Source organism: Ochotona curzoniae, unplaced genomic scaffold (assembly GCF_017591425.1).
Source record: "Ochotona curzoniae isolate NIBS_2020 unplaced genomic scaffold, NIBS_Ocur_1.0 scaffold_3835, whole genome shotgun sequence".
NCBI classification, from domain to species: domain Eukaryota; kingdom Metazoa; phylum Chordata; class Mammalia; order Lagomorpha; family Ochotonidae; genus Ochotona; species Ochotona curzoniae.
The window spans coordinates 24985013-25012967 of record NW_024467114.1 but is presented as its reverse complement, the minus strand read 5'-3'; the positions used below and the strand labels follow the sequence as shown (position 1 = coordinate 25012967).

The 27955-nt window shown below is 43.6% G+C and overlaps 1 protein-coding gene and 1 pseudogene across 1 annotated transcript in view; one reads left to right on the top strand and one right to left on the bottom strand.

Moving 5' to 3' along the window:
* Window positions 1–27955, top strand: part of CREB5 (cAMP responsive element binding protein 5) — a 380309-nt gene that overhangs the window by 181348 nt on the left and 171006 nt on the right. The window lies entirely within an intron of this gene.
* LOC121145572 lies at window positions 4728–5163 on the bottom strand (annotated as a pseudogene).

The window sequence follows — 27955 nt, the reverse complement described above, 5'->3', positions numbered from 1 at the left end:
GTTGTCATTGCCAAGGGGCCCATGGAATCTGTGCCCAAGTGCCAGACAATGTTGATTGCATTGGCTAAATGTCAACATAGTTCTCAAGCAAGGGTTGGAAACCCTCCAGGGGCATCTGGGAAGAAACGTTGTAAGTCTGTCTTCTCTTTCATTGGCTGTGCAAGCATCGTAACTCATGCCTGCTAACGTCAGGTCTTCAGCTTGTCCTTCAAGGCCCTGGAGTAAACTCTTCTTGGTGTTAAGTAAAAAGGCTTTAGTGAGTCTCTCCTGTTGCTCTCGGATTTCTCTCTTTGCCCTCATCTGCCAGCAGGGTGAGTTGAGGGGAGCTGCCAGCAAGGGAACAGGAAAGGTGGTGAAAACCCTGCTCAGAGGTGTCTGGCTTCAGGGTTTCACAGAAGTTGATAGCATCAGGTTTAGTGACCACAATTCAATTACAAGCGCTGCCCAGCCATCCTGAGCGACTATATTCTTGCCAAAGACTGCTGTGTGAAGGAGGCTGCATTTTTGTTCGCTGTGCCTGATGGGTTTTTAAGTATATTAACCGCATACATTCACACAAAGGGGGAAATTTACTGCCTCAACAGGGGGACCAAAATCCCCCAGGCTACATAAACCCAATGAAAACACAAGAGCTGCATTTACAGGCCTCTCGAAGATAAGAGCTCAACCTCTAAAACCATTTCTTCAAATGAAAAATGGATGGCTGAGCTGCTAATGGCCCAGTCACCTAGGAATGTACCTCGTCCCTGACATGTGAGGCCCCCTGACAGGTTCTACTCACACAGATGGAGGACTGCACCATGGGCTGCTGCTGGGCCTCAGCATGCCATGCTCACTCAGTGGCCTACAGTATTTAACAACCAGTATGGAGGAGTCTGTCCTGCTAGTATTGCCTCTTTCTCTGTTCCCTCTCTTAGCTTCCCTCTTCTCCTGTCCGCTCCTGCTAGCCACTCTCATCTCTTCTCCCCTCTCTCCACCATTCTCCTCTTCTCCTTCTCTTCCTCTTTATTTCTCTGACAGAGGTGTAAATGTATGGGGCCAGACAGAGCCCACAATAGATGACCAGGTGTACACTGCTAGCTTTTCTCAGTTGGAATTCGGTTGAGGGTGACATTTAAATTGACCTCAAAAAGTTTTCAGGCAGAATTAAAGAAAATATGAAAGTGCATTCCCTTATGAACTTTTTCAGACCTATTATATCACTCTTCCTAACTTAGAGTGAGAGAAGTTAAGAATCTGTCCATGCAGATGGACACACAGTCACTCCTGATCGTGTTTCACTACAAAAAATGGATTATCCATTAGGCCAAAGTGGAGGCAATATGCCTCCTCTGATAGACCCTGCGTCTCCTGATGAACTTAAGGGTCCCCCAAGGCTCATGACCAATAAAGCCCACCACTGTGGTAAGAATGCCAGGATGTTTATGAACCAGCCTTCAAGTGAATTCAAGCCTCTGGATAAGTCTTGTGAATATCAATGTGTGTGTGTGTGTGTGTGTGTGTGTGTGTGTGTGTGTGAATTTGCTGGTGTGGGATTTAACCACACAGGAGAGGGCTTGACACAGTGAAGCAGTTCTCCTACCTTCAGTGACAGCCACAGGGCTGGGTGCCTTTGTCAGATTTTACAGAACAGTGTGTGAAAAACAGTGAAATATACTATATACAATTTATAACATAACAAACATGATCTCCCTAAAATTACAAATAAATATAACATGAAGGAAGGAGGGTGGGAGGGAAGAGAGAGAAAATGAAAGAAGGGAGAAAGGGAGAGAGGACAGAGGAAAAAAGGAAGGAAGGAGAGAGGGCAGGAGTGGATGGAGAAAGGAAGGGAAGGGAGAAAAGGATGGACAGATCCTTCCACTCGTCCCCCTAGCCCCTTAGCCCAGCAGCTGGCCTCTCCGCTGTGCTCCCTTCTCTAAGGAGGGACACTACATGACCCACTCCGGCCTGTGGGCTCACGGTGCCAGGAAAGCTGTTCCAGGAAAGGCAGAGGTGCCATGTGCTTCTTTCTGGGGCAGATGACTTCACTCCCTAGGTAGCAATGCCCTTTTATGGTTAGCACAGGTAGGGAAATACCTGGCTTCATGGTGACTCATCAGGTAAACATCACTTCTTTGAGTGAGTCAGAATCCCAGATATATCCAGGAGAGTTTCCCATGCCCTGCATGGTGCCAGACTCAAAGAACCAATGAGGGCTGTGTCTGCATGCCAGTCCCTGTGGCCCTATAGGCAGGACACCTGTGACTGAATGCTCTCTGATTTCCTGGCAGGATGGAATGAAATTCACCCCTTCTAATTCACTCGATTGCATATCCATCCTGGAAAGGAGAAACTTATTTAAATTTATGCCATACTCATGTTCATGTTTGTTCAGTTACAGGTAAATCCAATATCAGAATAAACTGCTTCAATGTTATGTGTGTACCTCGACTTTGGAAGAGAGAGAGGGAGTGTGTGTGTGTGTGTGTGTGTGTGTGTGTGTGTGTGTGTGTGTGTGTGTAGACACAGTTAAAACAGACTGGGGCAATGTAAAATACCACAGAAAGTAGGAGTTTCCAAGGAAAACATGGGGAAAAGTCTGTAGGAGAATCTAATGTATGCTATAGCTTTTAAAAGGAAACATTAATAGTGGAACCTGCCCTTGGAGGGCCAAGCAGTAATAAATTTCATGTCAGAAATTACCTGTCAGTAGGATTATGTTAAATAATGTTGAATTGTTATTAGTTGTGGGGGAAAAGAGGAAAGTAGCAGTCTCAAAAATGTTCAAAGAGAGTAATGTTTCACACACAAATCCCATTATTGTTTAACGGGATTTTTATGCTTAACCCTTCTCCAAGATGTATGGAAAGTTTGGATCATTTTAGTTCATTCCTCAAAATGCAGTCGTCTTAGGAAAAGAAGCCAAATTCTTTCGAGGCAGCAATTTGGGATTATCTGGAGCACTTGTGTGTCTGCTAGACACCTCCTTGTAGAATGCCTTCATTGATGAATTGTGTGTTTGCTTTCTGGAGCTCACAGGAAGTGGTTTTATTTCTGTATATCAGAAAATCATTCATTGAATAGTTGGAGGGGGGCACTGTTTCAACATTGTGAGCATTTGTACTTATTTTGGCTAAAGAATTAAAAATAGTTCCTTCCCTAAGCAAAAAATATATACATATATATATTATTACAAATGTATGGCTCTGATTATTTTCTCAACACATTTGTTATTTATTTGCAAATACAGTGAGAAAGACAAAAGGAGAATTTCCCTTTCTTTGATTCAGTCCCCAAATGCCTGTGACACAACCACAGCTGAGGCAGGTAGAAGCCAAAAAGCCAAGGACTTGAGAGGGGTCTTCCCTGGGGGTAGCAGGCAACTAAGGACCTGAGCCATCACTACTTCCTCCCAAGATGGGCTTCAGCAGGAAATTGGAATTACAAGTGGGTCAAAAGTCTCAGAAGCAGAACTGGGATTTGAACCCAGGCACTCTTAAGGGATGCTTGCATCCCAACGATGTCTTGACTTTTGTGCCAAGTGCTCTCCCCTGTCTGTGAGTTGTTAGGTTTGTTGCCTTACACTGGATTGAACCTCAAAGTCACCCAGGGCCCCAGAGGCAGTGATGATGAAGATGGAATGGAAGCAGTGTGTAACACTGAGCCTAACGTGGAACGAGCACATGGCCACTGGCCAGATCATTTTCTCTTTACAAAGGGCCGTCATTGATTCACAGGTGTCATTGGGTCGCCATGCCCAGCATGAAAGGTCATTTTGACTTTATGTAACTTGAATAGAAGGGTTTCTCCATCTTCTTTGATTCCTTCCATCAATCATTGGTCACTCATGATCTGCTCTGGGCTTCTGGCAAATGGTTATATTTGATGTTTCATCACATTCAAACCAGATCTTTCTGGCAAGTGTCTATCCATGCTTGGTATGCATTTGTGAAAACCATAATTTCTTCAAGTAGACTCAATTTCAGTAAAAGATCCCAGCAATAATTTACAAGTGGGCTCCTGGGGGCGCAATCTGAGATGCCCTTTGCAAATTGAAAGGCTGGACGACCTTCTGAGACCAACTTGCAACCTTACAAACCTTTTGCTCCTTGGAGCATGCAGCTCTTAACAGTAGGGCCATTCACATGGGAGTCCATTGACCTATCATCCTCTGGGGATTTGATCTTGTGCTTGGGGAACTATCTTTTAATGATATTGTAGAATGTATAGTTAAAACATACCATGCCAAGGTTGCTGTTGTCACCTCAACATAGATAATGAGACCAACACAACTGCATATCATGTTCTTTTCCATGGGATGGCATCTTCATCATGAGTAGTTACATATTCTGGTCTGATCTAGCTTCAGGCAAACATAGTATGGATGCTCTTTCTGTCAGTCACTTCCAGAGACCACTCACATTCCACCCACGATAAGAGTTCTCACATTTCACAAAAGCTCCTGACCATCATGTGAAAATCTTCTCTTGGTGGTCTGCTTATTTGTTTCATTTAAAATACTGTCCTTAGTTATGTTAGTGAAAAGTTTTTTCATCTCATGTATTTTCATTTCAAATGTATTCTGCAAAGGAAATTCAGAAAGTCCAGGGAAAATGAAATTTAAAAATTAAGTTAATTTTGCCACCAACAGTTTTAAAATGAGTAGTTGATCCATGCATAATATTTCTTGGAAAATTTTTTAAGTTTATTAGTTCTAATTAAACATTTTGAACAATCACCACAGATCAGTGTACTGTGAAATCTTGATTCCTTTTTCTGTTATCCAATCCCTGGCTCACTTCTTTATTTTTGTTCTGGCCAGAGCCAACGTTGACCATGGCAGTTCCCCTGACATTCTTCATTCTGTTCTTATACTTGTTTCACTGTTTTCTTGCAGTTTTCTTTTCCAGACAGGTCATATCATGGAAGTCTGTTTGGGTTCATTTTGCTTACCATAGTCCAAGGAATCACAAATCATGCCAAAGTTCATTGTCTTGCCACCACCAAAGTGAATTCCAAATCCAAACACAAAGATGACATCAGGAGTGGGTTTTGTACATTTTGGCTAGTTTTTCCCTTTATCTCTGTCTTTGACTCTGTTTCCTTCCCAGGATGGAGCACATTGATGACCACTTGTTTCCTCTCAAGTAGCAAGTTAGTCATGAACTTTCCAGTTCAGATAGTCAACTGTATCACTCATGATGACAGTTAATCCTCATGTCCTTAGTATTCTCCTAGCACAGTTTTCATACACTTTCTGAAGACCCCATAGTAAATGTTGCTTTCAACAATTCACACTACAAAAGACTTACATCATTCCATTTTCCATAACATTCTTTCTTTAAAAAGGATTATTCATTTTTATTGGAAAGGCAAACTTACAGAAAGAAGGAGAGACAGAGAGAAAGAGCTTCCATCTGCCAGTTCACTTCCCACATGGGTGCAATGGCCAAAGCTAAGCCAATCTGAAGCCAGGAGCCAGGAACTTCTTCTGGGTCTCCCACATGGGTGCAGGGTCCCAAGGCTTTATACCATCTTCTGCTTTCCTAGGCTGCAAGCAGGGAGCAGGAAAGGAAGTGGAGCAGCTGGGACACAGACCAGTGCCCGTATGGGATGTTGGCTCATGTAAAGCGAGGATTTACTTACTGAGCCATCATGCCAGGCCCCATGGCATTCATAAATAAGTCAAAAGATCCAAAAAATGATCCCTCTATGGACACGTAATGTAAATTAAACAGTTATCAACTGACAGTCCTGTTTCAGCCAGTTCTATGTACTTTCAGCCTGTCTTGAGTTTGCTTGGAGCAGGTTCCGTATATCAGGGCATTTCATTCATATTTCACTGTGCAAATGCAATGAATATGGAATACAGATGATATAGTCCTTCAAGGAAAGTAATCACAGTACCACTTCACCAAAATCACCCATAGTTTCTTCAGATCCAAAACTCATAAGTTTCCTTGATAGTCTTCAGTTTCTTTTCTTGATTATTTTCTGCAAGCTTTGCTTTCTTTTGCTTATGGAAGAATCCCACGAGACGGCTAGCTGTAGGAGCCTGGGGCCTTGGCAGCCAAACTCCAGAATGAGTCTTGGGAGATGGTGCTCCTTATGGGAGATGGTGCTCCATTAACATGATGTCTTCCAGACGATAGGGTGAGAACTGAGCCAGAACCCTAGAAGATGCCCTTCCAAGGTGGACTTGGCAAGTAATCATGTGGGCCTCCATGGTTTTGTTCCCTTGGTAGCTCTGCGCATAAGGACAGTGCAGAGGTTGGATCAAAACCCCAACCATGATGGTGGCTGCTACTCAAGCCAGTATGCACAGTACAGTATCTGATGGCTGGTTTGCCGGCTGGCGTGGGTCTGTTTTTTGTTTGCTTGTTTTATGTAGGCTTCATCTTTAAAACTTCATCCTTGAGAAACATCTCCAAGAAAACAGAAAAAAGAAAAAAAAAAAAACATCCCAGACTCCCTGTTGAACAGGAGAAAAGTGAAAAGCTAGGTCCTTTCCAAGAGCTTGATCATTCATGTCCTTGACCAGACAGTCCAGTGAGATGATAGTGACACAGTGCTTGCCCCCCAGCTTGCCTCCACAGTCCACATCTGTATCCCAGTAATGGCCCGCAGCAACAGTTACTCTAGGATGCTTCCCTTGCCTCTGTGTTCCCAGGCTTCAGGGCAGAACTGACTTCCTCGCCAGGAGGTGTTATTTTTTTCAGAAAATTGGGACTGAAATAAGGCTCGAACATCAAAATTGGTTGATATGCCTCATGTGACTCTGAAATCACAGATGTGAGCCCCTCCCTTGGTTCTTTCTTGCACCTTGTTTGAACAGCCGGCCGAGTTTTGAGCAATCCGAGCATCGCTGCATGTGTCCGTGGTGTCAGTTTTACAAGCTTTCTATTGCTTGTATTTCTTGCAAATTGGTGATTAGGGGCTTTCTAGGCTTGATTTAGAGGCAAGCACAAGTTCTTGGCAGCAGGAATACTTCCCAGGTGGTATGGTGTTTATCTGGCTCTTTGGGATGTTGGTGGTCACTGGATATTTCTTTAAGGATTTAAGAATGATGAAGTCGGATTCCACCATTGCTTCATGTATTAGCCAGAAAGAAAACCATTTCTTTATAAGTTCTAAGGCTATCCTAAAGTTCAGTTCCAAACTTCTTAAAGCCTGGGTCTTTTTAACTTATTGTTGAAGAGATGTCCTTTCAACTCGTGTATCTACAAATAATGACAGGGAAGAAACATCACAGCTCTCTCTTCACCAAGAGAGGCATCAGGTGGCAGGAAACCTCACAACATGGATCTTGAGTCTAGGATCTCTGTGATTTCTCAAGCCATGTGAATCCTCAGAGTTGGTGGGTCCTCAGCCCCCACCTGCACTCCAATCAGAGAAGCACAAGACTATGGCTTTACAAAATAGGGTGTGGCCTCTTACCAGCCTGTCTTTCAGCTAAAACATTTTATGGTTTTCACTTATGATGAAAAAGTAGTGGTCCTTGCTAGAATGGTTAGCATGTTTGTATATGTGTGTAATACCTAAGTGCGATGTGAATGTGGCAAAAATGCTAAGTGTTCATTCTTACAAGAAAAATAAATTTATTAAAGACAATCTGGTGATCAGTAGAGCTAAGAGTTATCTCCACTAATTAAATGGTCCATTTGTCTTTCCATTCTTTAATTAATCATTTATACTATATCCTATAAAATGCAAACATTGAGAGGGGGCACTATGGGCAGCATCGTTTTGGAGGTTTCCTGGAGGTGTCCTTATTGACATCTCAGCCTGGTGTTCCAAGAATTGCAGATAGCCTGCCAGGATTCTGGAAGTGTCTATTAAAATCATCCACAAGAGTGATTCTATCTCCTTGAGAGCTAAATCTGGAATTTTTTCTTGGACAGTCTTTCGACTGTCAGAGCCAACAGAAGGGATGTCTAACCACATCTCTGTGAAGGAAAACACAATTTTAAAACTCTGGAGCACTCTTATGAGTTGTTCATGTGATCTCATTGATCTCAAAGTGTAAAGGAAAATATATATGAACAGTGGTTCCTGGTCCTCTACCTATTTCTCACTTCTCTCTTATCTGCATAGCTGGTGAATGAATACGGGACAGAAGCACCAAGTCAGGGTGCACATCTGGCCTACCTAGAGATTGAATCCACATCCCATATCCTGTTTCCTGGGTTCCATAGCCTGTTGCCTGACTGTTAAAGCAGGCCCTGGAAGGTAGTCTTGTCATGGCTCATGCTAAATCAGGTTCCTGCTGTCCATTTGGGAGACCTGAATGGTGTTTTCAGGTTCTAGCTATGCACTTAGCCCAGCCTGTAGGTTGCAGGTATTTGGGGAATAAACCAGTGAATGAGAGCTCTCTGTCACTGCCTCTGTGTGTAAATGTTTGTGTCTGCCTCTCAAAGAAAGAAAAATAAGTTTTCAAAGAAGCAGATAACCTAGTTTTAGAACAGTCACAGGTGCCAAATAAAGACTTGTTTTCTTACTAGTACACCTTAAATTCCACTGTGGATGTATGTGTAAAAAGCAGCTAAGGTGAAGGGTGGTAGGAGTGGGGTGGGTGTGGAGAACAGGACAAGAAAAGCAGAAAATAAATTCTGAGTTCCACCCTTTGTGTCACACTGTCTTGCGATAGAAGAAGCTGCCAAAAATAAAATCTACCAGTCTCACCTCTGCAGCCAGGAGCAATTGGGGGGCTTTCCCTCTTCACAGTTTCACCCAGTTCCTAACTGTAGAAGGTGCTACTGTTCTCCTAACACTTCATAATTCACTAAAAGGAGTTGGGAGCATTTTCTGACACGAGATGTCACAAAACAGCCCAGGAGACTGGTCAGAAAGAGCAATGTTTCCCGTCAACAGTTCAGAGCCATTTGTGGAAGCCATCAAGATCTCAGTTCAAGCTCATTATCACCAACAAATATTCATTTATTCCCCTGATAAATATGTATCAAGTGACTCTCGGGAGCAGCGTGTGGTATAGGGTGTCACTGTGACACTGAAGAGAAGCAGGTGCTTGTAAGCTAGCATGGCAGAGACATTTTCCACAACTGGAAACTAGGCCAACTTTGATAGCACTGAATTAAAGGGTTACTGAGATACATGTTCTGAGGCCCCAGTAAGTATAGATAACTTCTAAGCAGAGGGTGGAAGCACAGGTTAGTTAGGGAGACTGCATAAAATATGGAGAACTGGGTAGAACTACAACCAAAGAGGCCAGCAGGTAGGTGGCAGTGTGGAGTGTGTATCTTGATTCAAGACCGGGATTGGGATATAGCCATCCCCACATAGCACCTAGGTCTTCCCTGAAGACCACCAGAGCTGGTTTTCCATGTGTGTGTCACTGGCTAAGCCCATGATGCCACCAGGGACACAGCTATGGACTCAAGAGAAAAGTGTCTTCATTTGTACCAACTGCAGGTCTGCTCATCCTATCAGAAGTGACATGACACTCAACCTGCAGAAAAGTCCTCTTCTTTTTGTTCTTTGCTCTGAGCCAGCCTGGCCTTGTTTCTCCATCAGTTGCAGCTCTGATGTCAGCTCTGGCATTGCCCAAGGCTCCCCTGAGTCACTATACACAGAGTAAATGGTTGTGCTTTTTAGGGCTCTTGGATGCCTGCTTTCTCTGCCCAGGTAATTCCTGTAGGACCGGTAGGACTCTTAGATCTGTATGCAGATACAGACCCACATGGCTGGGACATGCCTCTCCTCCAAGCATTCAACAGGTTCTCTGAGCTTTCCCTCAGAGCTGAAAATTCACCAAGCCTTGACTTGGTAGCACCCTGCCTTAGCAATAGTTCCAACTCCTTGATTTTTGGATAACAAGTGAGCAACAGGTGTAGGCTAGAGATGTGAAGAGAAATGGCATTTCTTCTTGATTGAACAAGGAAGGGGAGATGTGCTGCAGCAGGAAGGCAGGGACAATTAGGCACTACAATCTTTAACACACCAAAGGAATTTGTTAAAGCATTTTATGATGTATAAAGAACCTCAGATATAAGAACTACATTGATCCTTGATAGAAGGAAGAATTTATCATTCTCACTATATAGATAAGTCATTGAGAAGCTTCTTTAGTAAGATGATGAAAATAGGAGTTGTCATTGTGGTATATTCAGCTAAGCTGAAGCCTACAATGTCAGCATCCCACAAGGGTACTGGTTTGAGCCCCGGTTGCTTCACTTCTGATCCAGCTCTCTGCTAATGAGCTTGGAAAAGCAGTAGAAGATGGCCCAAGTGTTTGAGGACAGCACTCACATACACTGGGTTGGAGTTTCTGAATCCTGGCTTTAGCTTGGTTCAGTCCTGGCCCTTGTGACCATTTGTGGCATGAACCAGCAGATGGAAGATCTCTGTCTATTCTGTTGTGTCTCTGTAACTCTACCTTTCAAATAAACCTTTTTTTTAAAAAAAAAAAAAAGATTTATTTATTTTTTGGGAAGTCAGATATACAGAGAGGAGAGACCGAGAAAGATCTTTCATCTACTGATTCATCTAAAGAACAGAGCTGAGCTGATCTGAAGCCAGCAGCCAGGAGCATCTTCCAGGTCTCCCACATGGGTTCAGGGTCCCAAAGGTTTGGGTCATCCTCAACTACTTTCCCATGCCAGAAGTAGGGAACTGGAAAGGGGAAGTAGGGCTGCCAGGACATGAACCAGCACCCATCTGGGATGCTGGCATATGCAAAGAGAGGACTTCAGACACTAGGCTACAAGTCAGGCCTCAATAACCCCTCCCCACCTTTTTTTTTTTTTTTAAAGAAAAGGATGATACACTTATTCTCACAGCAATCTGCACCCCATGTGAAGAACCTGACTTAAGTCTGAAGATGTGCTTATTAATGCACCTCTTGAGACAATGGAAGATGTCACCACAGGGCCAACTTAGAGATGCTTGCTCCTGACTTCCACCTAGCAAAGAATCAGCAGTTTCAGGCATGTGGGAAGTGAACCAGCAGATGAAAAATCTCCAACTCTTCCTTTTTTTTTCTCTCTGTTACTCTGAACTAAAGACAATTTTTTTTTTTGAAGTCAAAATGTAAAACTAGCTGTTTTCATTGGACACACTGCCAAATCCTGTTCTAGGCACTTGACATGGAGCTCATTTAAGTTCTTCAATGGCATTGTGAGATAGACACCATCTTTCTTGACCTCATTTTGCTGTGAAGAAAACAGGCTTGACGGCCCACAGGTTGTAAATAGCAGAGATGGGATCTGTACTCAGGCATTGCAGCTCAAGCTTACCTCACATGACCCATCACTTGGGTATGCAACACAGGGGTCATCCATACTTGTTGTTGACTGAAAAAAGAGAATGCCCAGACAACATAGGAACCATTCCCCAGTCCAAATGTTTCTCCTGAGCATAACCTTCACTGTCACTGGCCTATGAAAACTGAGGCAGAATTTGAGGGAGCTAGGAAAGAGGAAGTATGTGATGCCTGTTGGGTTTTCCTTCTCATTCTGCATTGAGACAGACACCATCCTCTTCAGAAAATCACACATCTAAGCCTCCCCCTGGTACTCCAGATGTGCAGAGGCACATGGAAAGTAACACTGAACAATACAGCCAGAAAATCACGGCGCTAAAGGGGAGATTCTAGGTTAATAGTCGCATCTCCCTGAACACTCAGTTGTATCAAAGAGTGCCTCTTCTGCCCAGTTGATGCCCAAAATAACTTATAAAATTTATCTTGAAATGTGGCATACCCTACTTTCAAAATAATATTGATAGGTTTGTAAACTTTCATGTCATTTGGGTATCACTTTGATCAAATGCACTTAAGTGATGATTCTCCAAACAGCACATTAGAAGAAGGTTTACTGGAAAAGCCAAATGACAAGGAGACATGGAATAGAGCTATTCTATCCATTGGTTCATTTTCCAAATAGCCACAACCTTTAGTTTGACTCAGATTAAAGGGAAGAACCAGGACTCAATCTGAGTCTCCTGTGTAGATGGCAGGAATCCAAGAACTTTAGCTATACCCACTGTTTCCCAGGTATAATGGCATGGAGTGAATCCACAAACGGAGCAGCTAGGACTTAAACTGTCACCCAAATGTGGGACAGTAACCTGCTGAATGAAAACACCTGCCTCTGCAAATCACAAAAATAGTACTAGTTTGAACTGGGGATATGTTTCATATATTTCGTGTGTGTGTGTGTGTGTGTGTGTGTGTGTGTGTAGCTTTTCTGTATTAGAAGATTCACATTTAAGGGCATTGAATCTTGAGGAATGAAGCAGCTTGTCTGTTCAGACACATTGTGCAAGTGATGTAGCCTGCTGGTGTCATTTAAAGGATGATTCTGTTGAATTTCAGGCATGTGTCCCAAGGAATCCTCACCTGAAACTTAGTCCTACTCAATAGCAAGCATCAATCTTGTATAATATCTGAACAGGGAGATGCCTTAAAAATAAAATTTGTTTCCGTCACATTTTAGTTGGAACCTGCAATCAAGGAGAGGCTTAAAAATTAATAGCTTAGGGCCCGGCGCGGTGGCGCAGTGGTTAAGGCCCTCGCCTTGCACGCCCGGGATCCCATATGGGGGCCGGTTCTATCCCGGCAGCCCCGCTTCCCTTCCAGCTCCCTGCCTGTGGCCCGGGAGGGCAGTCGAGGACTGCCCAAAGCTTTGGGACCCTGCACCTGCGTGGGAGACCCGGAGGAGGCTCCTGGCTTCGGATCGGCATAGTATCCGGCCGTTGCGCTCACTTGGGGAGTGAATCATCGGATGGAGGATCTTCCTCTCTGTCTCTCCTCTCTGTATATCCGCCTTTCCAATAAAAAAAAATAATAAAAATAAATCTTTAAAAAAGATTAATAGCTTAGCAGAGAAATCAAGCCCATCTCTGGGTTATTATCAAGTTAGCAGAAACAGAAGGAATCTATTTGTGAGAAAAGCACCTTGTCCTTTTTCTCTGCCCAAAGAAAGAAAATTATTTGGGTGATTTTTAGGCTAATATCATTGAGATCTTTATTGTAGGGTTGGCAGATAAGAAAGCTGTCTTGCCATGCCATTTATTTATTTTACACCATAGCCCTCTTGGGATGGGTTGCGGGGGTGTTCAAGTTGTTGCATATCCCTCACCCAATTGTTGAATGTTCCATTAAACAAGTGCTGTAGAAAGATTTCATTTTTAGGGAAATAATTCAGAATTAATTTCCCTGTGAAATCATGTCCTGATGTTGCCAGCCATCATTCTTTCCATAATGAGTTATCTCAAGCAGTGAAAGTGTCAGCCTTCTGTGACTGTGACGGAATGCTGGGGAGAAGCGTGTGGTTCTGAGGGTTCACAGTGCAAGATCAGGTGACCCATGGTTGAGGCATCAGGTGAAGGCATTGTTGCTGGCAGAATCCTAGAAGTATTGCATGGCAAGAACAATTGTGTAGGTGTGTATGTAGGGTTGGGTGAGAGGTATAATCGCTTTCCTGGGGACTCTATGTGAAAAGATCAATCCAACTCAGAAAATCACCTCCTGAAGGCCCTCCTGTAAGTGGATTAAGTTTCTATCACCTCAGTGACATTAACTTAAGAGACTTGGGGAGTCAAACTTAGCACACATGTTTCCAAACTAAAATGCAAACCTGGTAAGCCCACAGATGACATTCTCCAGATGGAAAGCCATGTTTCATTTAGTCATTGTGATGAAAGGAGGCCACAGAATGATCTGAGTTTCATGATAAGCCTGGCAGTTGACCACTTTAGAGTCAACATGGGTGGCTGTGACGTTGGCCACAGAAATGCTGCCACCAAAGAATCAGATAGGGGAGGGACCACACTCTGGCCTGGATGGTACCTAAGAAAAAGGGCATGCTTGCTGGTACTGAATTTCACAAAACCAATGGCAAGTCCCTGAAATTTATTTACCTTAAATCTCAGTCCCAAATTTGAAATTACATAAAGATTCCCCCAAACTAAGTTAAATCTCCTTTTCATGATGTTGACATTTCCACATGCCTAACAGGGCAGCATCCTCTAGCGACCACCACAACTGAGTGAACTTAGGGCTATGTAAGGAGACTAGAGAATCTGGAGTGTCCAGTAGAATAATATTTGCCAAATCAGGTGGTATGTAAAAAACGATTGATATGCAAGGTTATAAAAAGATGTTGATAGCGCCAAAGTTTGGGCCATGACACTTATGAGCAAGAGAAAAACATTTACAATATCGCCTTTGCTCCAAAATAGATTTTAAACACTATACAACCACAATAGAATGTATCCATTCATTTCTAAATGGGTTGGCCCCTACCTTCATGCTTAAGTCATAGCTATTTCTAGGCGCTCGTGTGACAAGACCTTCACAGACTAAATGCCGTAGTGTCACCTTATGAACAGTGTGGCCCCATGTGTCATGCTTTGCTTTTGCTCATTTTGTCTTGCTGGGTTTTACACAGCCTGCATCGCTAGCCCCCTGACCAAGGTCAATAGATTGACTTCAACCCCATTCATTCAGAGGAGCAAGACAGTCATGCCAGCACATGATCTCACTCACTTGAGGAGCAGAACGTGGTGCACTGCTGAAGTCATCCTCCCAGAGAGACACGTGTTCTGTGTGACCCTCAGCCCACACCTGAAAGACAGCATGATGGCGTCACCTCCGGGCTACTTCCTGTAGTAAGGACAACATGCCCAGAGGTGAGAAGAAAACTAAAATTGCTGCTGTATTATGTTAATTGAGGAAAAAGCTGTAATCCAAACTAGCAATGTTAATAGAAATGACCCACACATCAAGGTGACTTTTTTCAATATTTGTTGCTTGTTGGTTTACAAAGAGATGAGTAGGGAATCTCAGGTGAATGGTTGCTATTCCAGGGCCAGAAGAGTGCTAATTAGCATGGCAGGGGTCAGTGATCAGCCCTATACTCTGAAGTCATGTATGATGTGGTACAGCTCCATGTAAAAGGTAACTTGAGATCCATATGTCTGGGACAGTGAGACCCCCTAAGAGTGTTTGCCTACAAGGGTATATATGTGTGTGCGAGAGAAACTCAAGACAGGAAGGTGAATTCCTATGTAAATTCCTATTCATGCATTCATTCTCTTTGTCTCTAGTGTACACACACACACCTCCAGTGTCTATCCCTTTAAAAATATTCATTATATCAGCCATATTTACCAACCTGTAGCCATCAGGCTTTCTCCCTAAGGCAACTGTTTACAAGGCTGTTAAGATGGGGCACCCAAAGACATGCACCAGAGTCGAGAAGAAATTGCACGAGGGCTAACATCATCCCTGACAGTGTTTTACAAGGCTGTGATGCACATTGCCTGCATCATATGTAGAATCTAATTGATCCTCACATCAATCTCCTGGCTTAGGGAGCACTTATTTTCATGTTACAGATAGAGAAACTGAACTTCCAGGAAGTGAAATGACATACTAAGAGTAATACAACAGTTTCCTAAATCACTGTATCTCACCATGGCAACTTGTTACTCTACATCAAATACAATGTTTAGTCACAGAGAGCTGAACTAGGCATATCTATAATGTATTCCTTTAATTTCATATTTATGTGAGAGATTTGAAAGGCAGTGTGACAGAAAGGAAAAGACAGAGATCTTCCATCTTGCTGGTTCACTCTAAATGGCCAGAAGTCATCCAGGTCTTCTGTGTGGGCGCCAGGAGCCCGAGAACCTGGGTCACCTCTGCTGCTTTCCTGGGTGCATCAGCAGGGAGCTGGATTTTGAGTGGAGCAGCCAGGATTCCAACTGGCACTCGTGAGATGCCAGTGTCAGAGGTGGCAGCTTAATCCACAGGGCCAGAGCATCAGCTCCCACAGTATGCTCTAAGTACACCCACACAGATGCACTCATGGAACTCTCACGCCCAATCTTCTGATTACCAAATGTTTTTGACTTCATGGTAGCCTCTAGCTATATTCTAATAGTTTCAGGCAAAGTCATAAGACGGAGTCTTTGTGTTCCAAATTGACATCACAGATCAAACTCTGCCGAATCTGAAATGCAGCTTCTGTGTGTGTGAGTTAGCTGGTTGTCTTTGGCCGGTGCTTAGTTCACATTCTATCAACAACTCTAACTCCTTGTCTGACTCACTGTATGTATTACAGCAAAGTCACTTACAGATCAATTTATTTTTACAATCTTAAAGAAACAGATTCTGTAGGGAGTGTTTGTTTCTGACCACAGAGTAATAGGAGTGAAAACGTATCCTGGTGAACAACTTTTTTTTTTTTTTCCTTTGCATCTGATTTCTCTGCCGGTGGCCCTGTGTTGGTGATAGGTTTTTGAGTGGCCTGTCAGAGCCTTAAATGATTGGAGAGCAGGAAGGTAGGGTTGTATGTGAACAACCTTTACAGTAGAGGAGTATCGTGGTGTGGCGAGTTAGCCACTTTTCTGCTTTGAAAAAAAAAATCAGCAGAAAAGTATGAATAATCTGTAAAAGGAAGAAAGACTGTTCATCTGTTGTCTCCCTTGCAGTTTTGTAATAGAAATGTTCTCCAAGATGGGATCCCCAGGATAGGATTGGAACAACAATGAGCATGAGGAGGAGGAAAAATTGAAAACAACCATTAGACATCACAACTAGTGAAGACGCAAGATTCATTCATTAGATAAATTCATTCATTGAATGAATATGACATGCTGCCCCCTACAGGTTCTCAATCTAGACTGGATAACATTAAACCTGAACAAATAGAATAAGCATTCTCAAATATACATACTGCTGTACAGCTGCAAATTAAATATTAAGGTCAACTAAATAAGACTTTCGTGCTTTTCTGGTTAATTCCTGTGAAATATAAAGACAAAGAAGAATGAGGCACTTAGCACCTCATTCCAAATTTCTTGCCCAAGTTTTTGAGCATGTACCGTGGAGATCCATGTCAGAAGCAGGCAAGCATTACAGGGAATTTGGAATTTGAAAACTAGTTTTCTGTTTATAGTCACACACATTAGCTGTTCTTTGGTTTGGCGAAGATCTATTAGCTTTTGATAACAACCATTTAATGAATGATTAATAAATAATAATGGGCTTGGAAACCTCAAACTTGTCTGCGGTTCAAAATGGTTGGATTTTATACCACGCATAACCAGTATCCCTCTGTACTCAACCAACAAGCTTTCTACAAAAGCCTGACTCCTCCCTTAATCTTCCACTTCTATCTTCCTCCAGTATTCTTAATCTATTCCTGCCTAGCTATCACTATTTCAGTGGCTAAGCTAAGGATTTTTCTCAATTTCCTGTTTGCTGTTCCTTGCAAGGAATTTGAATTCAATGAAAGTCCAACTGGGCAGTGTCTGAAGAGCTGGCTTTTTGTATCCATCCCCTACTTCCAAGTTGATTTTATATCTCTGAGTCTCTTTGTTTTCCCTTCCCTGTACCAGGACGGGCAGCCCCAGAAAGTCAGGGAACTCCCTCTGCTCCCTTTCAGGGAATCTGTGATGGGGGTCTGTGAGTGCCTAGAGCGCCAACTCAAGAGCCAGTGCCCTGAGTTCGTGCCTGGCCACTTCCACTGAGATGCATACAGCTCTGGGCCAGTCAGAAAGTGGCTCTAAACCTCAGCTTCCTATCAGCTCAATCGTTGCAGTAGTTTCAAGCTTCTGTGATGTTTCAGTAGATTGAAAAATACAATGTGTGGGGTAAAAGTTTTGTAAGGCCACCTTATTGACAGGATCTATAGGCAGTATCTATTCTGACTCCCATCTCACAGATGAAGAAATGAGGCTTGGGAGATTAGCCAATGCATTCCATGTTAATGGGACTAGGGTGTTTGGGCGAGGCTTTACCCTCTTTGTGATGCTGCCAGACTTTCAGCTATTTCCTCCCGATGGGCACGCAAGGATATTTCACTCTGCCTTTGACGATACCTATCCCATCATTCAACTGTCTTGCCATACTTTGGCTACCTTCAACTCTAAGAAGTGCAGAGGATCCCAGAGTTAGTCTGTCCTTTCTAGACCATCTCTGCTGACAAGAAAGGAACTGCCAAAAAAACGGTCTACCCTGTGGTTCTCAGAGTTGACTTATATAGTCAAAAAGCAGGGGATTCTTATTGGTGACTGTAGTTAAAATCCCAAGGCATTGTTAGCCAAACCTCATCCAGATGGGAGCATGCGGTCACTGGTCATGCATTTCTGTTTGCTGAATTCCATACAGCCAAGGCAACTGCCCCACTTCACTAAAGATCCACAGGGAAAAACTGTTCTATGTGCTCAGAAAGGAAATATGAGCAGAGTGCTCCCTCGGTGTCAGAAATGCCCAGTAAGGTGGTGGTGGTTCTATGGCCTGCTGCCACACATAGTGTGTCACTAGTCGTGAAGCATGGAAAACCAACATCAGTCCCCCTCGTTGGCCTTGTTTCATTCAGACAGCATCATATCAAAAAGGCGAATCTGTCTCAATGAAAACAAGCTTGCAGCGTCATAAAAGCACATGTATTGTAGTGGAATAGCTGTTAGTCTGTTTGCCAAACTAATCAAGTGCATCAGTTGTTCTTAAGTATTACATGCTGCTTTTCTCCACCTAATTTCTACTGCCTCTGGGAAATAGTGATGGAAAAAAATATATCCTAACAGTGTATTGCCTTCTTTCAAGCATGCTCATTTGTGGAATTCTTGCTTTGAGGGTACATCATTTTGTATGTGGTGGATTTCCAAAGGTACATCAAAAGGCTTAGGAAAAATGGAAGCAAAAGATGTTTGGGTGCAAATTTTTTTTACAATTTATATACAGGTTTTTTTTTTCATAGTACACATTTCCCATGAACTTTCTAAAGGTCCCTCTTATTAGCCATCATGAAGTATTATATTTCATTATTTTCTATATATTCTTGTATAGAACACTACAATATAAGTCCCTTATTTTTGCCTTAAAAGATTACTTCTTTTAGTCAAATGCACCACTGGCTTTGCCATTTTTGTGATATGAATTCTATGTTTTTTGCAGTTCATTTGTTTTTATTTATTTTAAAGAGGCAGAGAAATTTTTCATCTACTGGTTCTCTCCCCAAATGCATTCAGCAAGCTGAGCTGGGCCAGGCTAGGCCAAAACCAGAAGCCAGGAACTGCTCCAAGCTGTGCTGTAGGACTTAGTACCTCTGTCCTCACCTGCAGCCGCTCTGGGTGTGTGTTAGCAGGAAGCTGGATTCTAAGTGGAGCCAACACTCCAACCCCAGCACTCCATTATGGGATGCAGGCATCCAAAGTGGCAGTTTAATGTACTGTACCGCAACAATCTTCTCAGATTAATTTTTTTAAAACACGAGATTTTAGAATGATCGAAATACAGTAGAGTTTAAATTTCAAGTGGAAATTCGCTGGAAGTCTCTTGATAACCAAAATAGCTAATAATAGTCATTGACTGTGTGGTCCCCAGCTTTATGCATGCCAACACCATTGATCTTCACAGTAATCCTACAAGGATCTCTATGATTTCATTCCCATTCTACAGGTAGGAAAGCAGAGACATGAGAGATTAAACAATTCGCCTTTGGCCAGGTGCTACATAGTACTGTTTCTGAGATTCAAACCCAAGAGGCAACTCACCAAGCCTTCTACTCTTTTAACTCTGCCCGTCGATTAAACTTAAGCTGTGAGCTGATAGAATAGAACCCATTTTAATGTTTTTAAAGAGTACTTGCTCAGGTTTTCAGATAACCACAAAGAGAGGGTTATTTCTAAAAGTTCATGCTAAAGGTTTGTGTTGGTAAAAAAAATTCGGAATTCGCACATACCAAGGGGCTTGCCTAAAGTTCATGGAAACCGTGTATTATGAAAAGCAAGGGATTTCAAAAAAGTTTGCACACAATTAAACTTACCTTTTGATCCTTTTTTTTTCTCAAAAACTTCTTGAAGTTTACTTTGTGAGTTATCAACCTTAGCCAGCATGTACAGGTAGAGCCCAATTAAGCAGGTCTGTGCACAATAAGTAAGAAGTAGCTCTTTGTCATGCTCAATGGAAAGACCAGTGAGCCACGTAAAATATGGCCTATTCTCCCTGGTGTTCAGGAAGGGGGCCTACTGGGGACTCTGAATCAGGTATAGGGGAAAAGAGCCCGAGGAAGGTTTTATTTCCTTTCCCCCCTGAGCTTGAGAAATGAACAGCAGTACAATGTGATACGGGAGTTTTCTTTCATTGTCTGTTTTTGCTCTCAAGCCTTGCAATAAGCTAGGAATAATTTGGCCTCCAGTTGCAAACCCTTGACAGTCAAAGTTATTAACATTTCTAATTTCCTAAAATTTCTCATGTCCCCCACCCCTTCTCCATTCTGCCACCCCTGGCCTGCAGCCAGGGCATCTGGTTTTTCGTAATTAACGTGAGGGTTCGGATCATCTTTCTTTCCCTGTCTTCCACCCTGCCTGCTGGGCAGTTGTTCTAAAATGTCCGTTACAGTCACCTTGTTGTTGTGGGCTTGGAGTTTCCGATAGCTGACATTTGATGGAGAAAAATGTAAGATCACCTTGAATTTCCAGTGTGGCTTGAACTTAAATTCAGTGGCACTTGGACCATTCAACGAGAGACTCAGCCTGGGCTACCTGTTACTATCACTCGGGGAGCTTTGAAAAGTCCCAGTGCTTAGGCCCGTCCCTGGAAGGTTTGAATCATTTCTTCTGGGGTTGGAGCCCAGGCACCAGTATTCTTTTTTTATGAGGTCATGATTGAGAAACACTAGGCTAAATTAGGGTTATTGGCTGAAATGTGAATAGCAAGACCCTTCAAGGTCTTGACTGAGAAATATGTAAAATTCATTTCAATGGGTAATCCTTGTTCCCATGACCTGTCTCTTACAACATGAGAAAGAACTTGTCCTGGACAATTGGAGTCCCTCATGGGTTAGTGGAAAACCATGAAGGCCACCACACTTGTCAGGTGTCTTCCAAAGCCTCCTGTGGCCAAAAGCTTTCAAGGCTTATATTCAGCCCAGGACACACCAGGGTAATCTCTAGAAATTACTCTGTAGAACAACGTGTGGTGACTTCAGAGCACTGAAGAAGTCAAAACGTGCAAGTGGCTTTGTTCCAGGAACAGGCAGCTATCGCTACTGTGTAAGTTTGCCAAAGCGTATGAGTTTCTCTTCCATGAAGCAGGCACCATGATATCTGCCTTATAGGCATATTTGCAATCTAAATGATAACGGGTAGGTGAATGCCCCTGGTCTGTTGGCTACCACACAGTGGAAATGCCTTTCTCTGGCACCGATCTGGAAACTTCTATGAAGGCATGTCTCACATTCTAACAGGCCACACCTCCTATTCCTATGGCATTGGCTGGCTTTATCAGCTTCATCTCTCAGGAATGTGGTGGGGAGAAGTTTCCACATCCCTCGTTTGGAAGACCCTGAAGTCAACAGCGACCCAGCGACATGAGTGGCCTGCACTTAGTGCACACATGATAAGACTGTACAGATTTCCTGAACTCACTTCTGTTTATTTATTGAAACCTATTACTGCCAGGGCCACCACAGCAACCCTGGATGCCTGTTTAGTGTCCGTCTCCTGTCTGGTCACCTTTCATAGTCGTGATTTTTCCCAGAGAGCTTAGCATTTGTCAATCTTCCTTGCCCTCAAAACCTTCCAGAAGATGTTTCAGTACCGACAGAAAATAAACAGGCTCCTCCAGTGCCCAGGGGGCATGGCACAGGAAATCTGCATTTCCAGGGGTAAGACAAGGAGGCGACGACTGTAGTGGAAACCAGCAGTCTCTCTTGCAGCAGCCAGAAGCAGCAGAAATGGGGCAGAGGCAAGCATGGACGCAGGCTACCACATGCTATGGGAGAATGGGTGGCTGTGGTGGAGATCAGAGGGCCGGTGGTCACTGTCCAACAACAGTGTCTGAGACCCATTCCATGCCTTTCCAAGTTCTTTAGGAAAGTTTCCATTGCCACTAGTGTGCTCACTCATTCCCCAAACCCTGACAGAGCACACCATTGGCCAGGTATGGCAGGAAGAGCAGAAAAGCAGCTGCAAGAGGCAAATCTGGGGCTTGTGGAACACAGCCAGTGGAGGAGATCAGTGGGGCTGGATGTTTGGCCTCATGGTTCGGGTGCTGGTTAAGATGCCCACATTTCCATGGCAGAGGGCTGAAAACTCATTCCCAGCTCTGGCTCCTGCTTCCTGCAACTGCTGTCCCTGAGAGTCAGCCATGATGGTTCAAGAGAGAACTTTTTTGCCACCACATAGGAGACTGATGGAGGTCTCGCCCTCAATTCAGCTTTGATGCACCCTGCCTGCGGAGGACTTAAGGAGAAGGAGCAGCTAGTAGATGAGAGCTCTGTCTGTCTGACTCTGTCTCTCCAAAAAAATAGTCATTAAACGTGCATGTAGTTGTTACATTTAACTATGTAAAAAACAAACTGAAAAAAAGACTTAAGTCAGACTTCAAGTCCTTTATCCAGTTACTTTACGAGCTTGTTCGCCCAAGTTCCTAAATCAGGCTGTTTGTTTCCGTGCTAGGTTCACCCCATTCCACCTGTGTCACCATGGGCCCAATAGTGCCGCCGTGTGCTTGTCTGACACTGATGCAATAGAAGCATCCACAGGCTGTTATGCAAATTAAATGACATGATCCGTGCCCAGTCCTTAGAGACATGATCAACACGTAGTGTGAGGACTCAACAGAGGTTAGGTTGCTTGTTCTAAACCACTGGAATGTGTTAAGAAAGAAATACTGAAGAATGGACATACAGAGACAGGTCCTGAGGGGGCATCCAAATGACTAATTTATTACCCCATCCTCCCTCCACCTCCTCCCTTCCCTTGGAGACTTATTCTGGAGTCACACACCCAATGTGCGGATCAGCCAAGCTGTTCAGCTGCTGTTGGTCCCCAAATTCTTCTCTCTGGCCTCAACAGAGCAGAGAAGATCTGGGACAGTCAACAAACAATTCTGTCTTCTCTTCTATTGAGCAGGCAAGCTGGCAAGTAGGGAGGTTTTTTGCTCCAAAAGATAGCAGGGACAGGCAGCACTGAACAGTGCAGCTTTCAGAAATCTCACTGGCTGCCATGGGTTAGGAAGGGTGCCTGTACCACAGTACCACAATATTCTACTTCTGGGATAAACTTTGCTTCTTGGGGGTTGTGCATCATGTTTGCAAATCTGTGGCCCTCCTCAATGCAGTTCTTCTGGATAGCCCATTCAGAGTTGTGTATGGGATGGTGTCAAATGCCTTCTAGACATTAGTCTTTACTTATCAGAGATGACATAAACACAACAGGGCTGTTGGCTATGGTCAGTTTCCACCGTCGCTCAGAAAAAGCTTTGGTATTGATTATGCTTGTGTAAACATTAAACATTGATCCGATGGTGGATGAACGAGCAAACATTTGGAAGGATGGGATTCTTACTCAAGACACATGGATTCCCAAGGTTAGAAGGACTCTTGGCGATCTCCCAACCCAACCTTGCCTGTCTCATGTGCCCTGAGAGGCAGCTGCCTACCTCCTGCCTAAGCCATTCAATGGCACTACAGACTTTGCAGCTCCTATGGACCCCTGCTCCTACCATGCTCAACTTGAGTAAGTTCAGCTTTTAGGAAATAAGGCTTTTATGGAGCCAATGATATGTTTCTGGGATTTCTATTCTTAGGACTTGTTCTAGTCACCTGCTGTAATACTAAAGTGATTTGTCCATCCTCCCAAAAGATGGCTGTGTTGTTTCTGAGATTGTTTTTCAGTCCCAATATCCCTGCTTGGTAAAGGTTTTAGTTCACTTTGTCCCATTGCTCTGGTAACGCCTGCCCACTCTGTGAAAGTAACAGACTTTGCTCACTTCCAGTGTCAGCTAGCTGATTAATGATCTAGTCCTGATAACTTTAGAAACAATGGGAAATCTACATTTGTCCAGCTTGTTTGAAAATCTTACTCTCAATTCTGTGTTTTTGGAAACCTATGAGTACTTGAAGCCAAGCACTGAGAGACATGTGGGTTTAATTTTCACCTGACATATTGCATTTTAAGTCATCATGCTGGGGTGTGCAGCAGCTGAGAAACTTGGAAAAAAATGTAAGCATTTAAATTATAGCAGTATAGGGACATAGGGAGAGGCAAAGCAGGCAAGGTGTAGACTGTTTTGTATAGATTGCTGTGTAAAAGGGCTACATGTGATCAAGAGTCTCAGAAATTTCTGTTTTCAAGCATTATTCACTTTGATGACCACCCTACTGCCTGAGAGAATGACTTTTTGTGCACAAAAGGGAGATGTTTCTAAGTTCTTTGAGTATTTACTCAACAATTATATATGGAATATATCCCTTGTATTCTAAGCAGAATACATGTGGGATCCACAGCACAAGATATGTACAAAGGAATATCAACCCATTCATGGAAAAAAATGGACTTATAAGATAAGTTTATTTCATTTCCCAAAAATGAAATCCTTGCCTATTTTTTTTTCTGTACTATGCATTTTCCATGGACTATTTGAAGGTCCTTTCTAGGACAGTGGGTCTCATGTTAGCAGTGAGGATCCCAGTGAGGATTATCCATGAATAATTTACCCAAAGTATCAGGTCTAATGGGTGGTTAGCCCTCTGAGATGTGCCCCCTGAGCACAGGGTCTCAGCTGCCAGCCACATAGAACCCCCAGTGGGACCCAGAGATATGGAGAAAGTTTCTAGTATGGTGCTCTCAGAATGAATCTCAGGCATGAACCTTGGTTCCTCTCTATGGGGAAAGATTTCAGGGCTGTGAATTCCTTCTGCCCCATCTTACCCAGGGATAGTTGGAAAACCTGTGCATCTGCCTTTAACTCCCTCCATAACTATTTGCATGTTACCTTCTGTGTGAGGTAGAGTAGAAAGAGCCTTTAAAAATCTCACACTATGGGCCCAGTGCCGTGACCTAGTGGCTTAAGTCTTCGCCTTGAATGTACCAGGATCCCATATGGGCACCAGTTCTAATCCCGGCAGCCCCGCTTCCCATCCAGCTCCCTGCATGTGGCCTGGGAAAGCAGTCGAGGACAGCCCAAAGCCTTGGGACCCTGCACCCATGTGGGAGACCGGGAAGAACTTTTAGCTCCTGGCTTTGGAAGGGCACAGCACCAGCCACTGAGGTCACTTGGGGAGTGAATCATCAGACAGAAGATATTTCTTTCTCTCTCCTCCTCTCTATATATCTGACTTTCCAATAAATAAATAAATGTTAAAAAAAAAACCCACAAAAAGTCCCAAGTAGTGCCCCAGCCATGTCCCAAGCTGTGTATCACTGAGCAAGGCACCCAATCCCTTGACATGCAGGTTCCTCCTTTACAAAAATGTCCATCTCCCTGGCTTGTGCTGTGGATTCTTGCATTCAACAAGCCTTGACTATCTGGTGTGTGGCAGGTGCTTGGTTAAGCTCCGGGTGTGTGTGTGCGCCTAGGCACAAGAGGTGCCACTGCTGCCTCTTGGGTAGAACTTGCAGTCAAGTGAGAGGATTAGTCAAGAAAGAAGCAAGCAAACGCAGGAGTGATGATGAACTGAGACAGGGTTCCAAAAGATAGGAGAGTTCTCAGCTTTGGGGAACTGAGTGGGTGGGAGCAGCTGTGTAGACAAGAGTCTCCCTAGGGAGAATGTGTCTGAAGGATAAAGAGCCACCTGCCAAATGAAGAACAGGGAGGAGTTCAGCCCCCTGGGAGTGCTGTCTGCAAAGGAAGCAGGATTCAGTGACCATGTATCAGAATGTGTACAAGAGAGTGTTATAAACAAAAAGGAATCTGAACTCTTTGACGAAGCTGGCATTGCCTTAGGCACAGGCAGTGCACGCAGCTTACTTCTTAAGAGTAACATTCCAACTCAGTGAAGTTTGTTCCATTTCCACAAGATAACAGCCTTTATCCCCTCACACCAAAATGGCAGCCTGTGCTGAACAAACACAGGGAGTGATGTGTTGCCTGATTGCCAACATCTGCCAAGGAGCAGGACTTCCTCCCTCTCGCACTTTCCCCCACCTCCTGCCCTTGCAGATTGGGCAGCAATTTTGAAAAGCTTCCTGCAGTTGACTGATGGCAGGACATGGGTATTTTAGTCAGACCTGCCCAGCTGGGGCTAGGAAAGGACACTGCAATGGGAGCTGGTGAACAGGCTCCCTCTGCTTTTTTCTCTGCCTCCGTCCTGCTACTGTTTTCTTGGGAATTGACTGTTCACAGGAATGGGTGTCCACTTGTCTTATTTTTCTAGAGGTTTACCTGTTTTTGTTTAAAGGGTGGAGCCAGAGATAGAGAGATCGATTGATTGATTGATTTTCCATCTGCTGGTTCAATACATAAATGTCTACAGCAGTCAGGGTTGGGCATGGCTGAAGTCATGATCCTGGAGCTGCATCTGGGGTTCCCATGTGCATCATTTGTCTCCTTCTCAGGCACATTAACAGGGAGATGGACTGAAAGTGGAGCAGCCAGGGTTCTTGACTGTGCTCCTTCAGGATGCTGGCTTTGCAGGTAGCAGCTTAACATACTGCACTGCACAGTGCTGCCCTTGTTTTCTTGGCAACTGTGTTGTCCTTAGAGTATTTTGTTCACCATCCCTAAACACGTCCATGATGTCTAAAGAAAATGCCTGAAGCTAGAAAATCAGGAAGCTCATTTTGTAATGAGATCCTTGGAGAGCAGAGAGTGCTGGGACTTGCTTCTGCTGAGTGTTGCTTTGGGATGTAATTGAGGTCTCAACTTCAGTGACATCTAGAGAGAATCTTCTGCCCTGATCTCAGTCACCCTCTATGACATCACTCTGTGTCATTTTCCTTGTAGCATTTATCATTGTCGGAAATGATGATGTGTACTTATTTTGTGTATCGTCTAGCTCCCCCACTACAACTTAAGCACTGTAAGTTCAAAACTTTGATCTGTCTATTCACCCCCAAGTCCCCAGCTTGTAGAATAGGTGTGTCATGCTGCAGGTACTCAGTGGTTGCAGAATGATTTTTCCAAGTGATTAAATTCCAACTGCCACTATTCTCATCAAGTTCCAGGTGCTTATCCAAGTAATGATGGGCATATTAGTTCATTAAAATCTGAGATAAACACATGAAGCAGTTGCTGGTAGGATTGCTATTAGCAAATAAGTAAACTAAAGCACTGAGAGGTGAAATCAATTGCCCAGGGTTGCATAAGTAATAAGTGGTAGAACTAAGATTTAAAGCTTAGATTATCTGGCCATAGAGTCTGGGTTTTTAGCCTTTGTTTTGATATTTGATAGAACATCTTGCAATTCCAATAGAAACACTGGTAATACTAAAAGAAAACCAATAAATATTGTAAAAATAAAACTATTCTCTGCAAATAAGAAGCGTGGTCAGTATAACCCAAGTGTTTCAGTGTGTGTGTGTGTGTGTGTGTGTGTGTGTGTGTGTGTGTACACACACGTATGAACATGTGCAAGGAAAACAAAATACAGAACACCCAACATTGTGAATGTCCCTATCTAAACTTTGAGGTTACCTGAAGGCATCTGCATTTCTTTCCATGACTCTTATGCGCACAGATAATCTTGAGAATTCCTAAAGAGAAAGTGACCCTTGTCAGCTAATGTCAGGTCACACTGTGTAAAGTGCTCACAATGGAGGAGTCAAGACAGGCTAAGAATGAAGAGCTGTGAACTTCCTTCCCAGGGTCATCCTTCCCATGCGCCATTGGCCTAGTGGATGGTCCACCTAGAATGTGATGGTGGTAGTGGGATTCATGACACAGGAGTAGGAAAAAGGAGGGTTATGAGTGTATGGGCTTGTGAGCTTGTTTAAGGCGATACAATGCAGGAGTGTCTCTGAGTCCCCACAGGGTCCCCTTGACCATGCATCTTAAAATCTGAGGATGTCCAACTGTTTCCGACTACTGGCCAGCACCCATGCAGTGCTGCTTATAAAATGAGACCAGATCTCTAAATCACCATTATCTGTAGCCGGGCATCTGCCTCTTCAACAAAAGGGTAGAAAGGAAATCGATGAGTCTGAAGTTGTAGCCTGTGCTCTTGGCTCTCAGATCAGTTAAGATTCCCAGAATGATAAAGCAAACTGAAGGTAGTTG